This window comes from Corylus avellana, chromosome ca11 (genome assembly GCF_901000735.1).
Source record: "Corylus avellana chromosome ca11, CavTom2PMs-1.0".
NCBI classification, from domain to species: Eukaryota; Viridiplantae; Streptophyta; class Magnoliopsida; order Fagales; family Betulaceae; genus Corylus; species Corylus avellana.
The window spans coordinates 14232103-14233373 of NC_081551.1; positions in this window are offsets into that span (position 1 = coordinate 14232103).

A 1271-nucleotide genomic window follows, 5' to 3' on the forward strand; every position below is an offset into this window, starting at 1 on the left:
TAATTTGTTTATATATATATATATAAGCCTGAAGTCGTAGATTCCTTAAGGATGTTTAGAGTATCTTTTCCAAAAAAATAAAAATAAAAATATCAATTAGCCAGCCAGAGATATCATAGGCTCTTAATTAGCCACGTACCTCTATGTTTGACCAAAAAAAGGACTGGACTGGAAGCTGATTTCGAGCGTGGAACCTTCTTGACTTCCTGGATTCCTTAGTTTCAGAATTTTCCTAATTCGATTATCATTTTCAAACCTTTTAAATGGACACTTGTTCCAAATATTTCTTGATTGTAATATTAAAAGGATGAAGTCAGCGGTGGGTCTAGAATCATGCTTATGCATGGGCGAGATTAATAATTAGTTAATATATATAATATATTTTAATATGATTTATTCAAAATTTAGCATGAATATTTACGTTATTCTAAACGTTTAAAAAAATAAGTATTGAATGGCCAATTCATTACTTCCAAAATTTAATTATCTATCAATAATATGTAATTTTTTTTTTTTTTATAATAACATCTATATTATTTTTAATTTGCTTTAAAAAAAAAAAAGAGTAAAGTTATTTCAACTCAAATTAATAATAATTTCATTATGTGCTAATAACTTCAACTCCGAAAAGAGACAAACTAGCAATAATTTCATTATGTTTTCACTAATTTATGTTTTGTAACTTTGTTAGTTGAGATTTTTTTTAGTTTTTCAATTTTCAAAGAGGAAAATTATATGTGATTAACGTAAAATAGCTTAATAAAAATCAAAATTAAAAAATAAAGAAGTAGTCCGCTCCAAAATGACATGTCAAGAATGCTGTAGCCGGAAGCAACTTTAGAGTAGCTGCATGGAGGAATGCTCTAGTAGGTGCCTGAATGCTCTAGTAGGTGCCTTACTTCTTCCACGTCTTTGTACTTTCAAGCATTCATTTTATGTTCCCAAAGATATGTCTTTTTCTCTCAACCATCTGTATCTCTTCAGCTAATAAGTTTTAAAAGGGCAACATAGTCATTTAGCTGAAGAGATACAGATGGTTGAGAGAAAAAGACATATCTTTGGGAACATAAAATGAATGCTTGAAAGTACAAAGAAGTGAAAAACACTCCAGGCACCCTACTAGAGCATTCTTCGCAGGTACTTTAAAGTTGTTTCTCTTTCTTACATAATGAAAAAAATTATAAAAATTATAAAAATTTATCTACAGTAATTTTCTTATATTTTTTCTATTAATTAGGAATGCTACAATTAAACCAAATGTATTGGGTTCA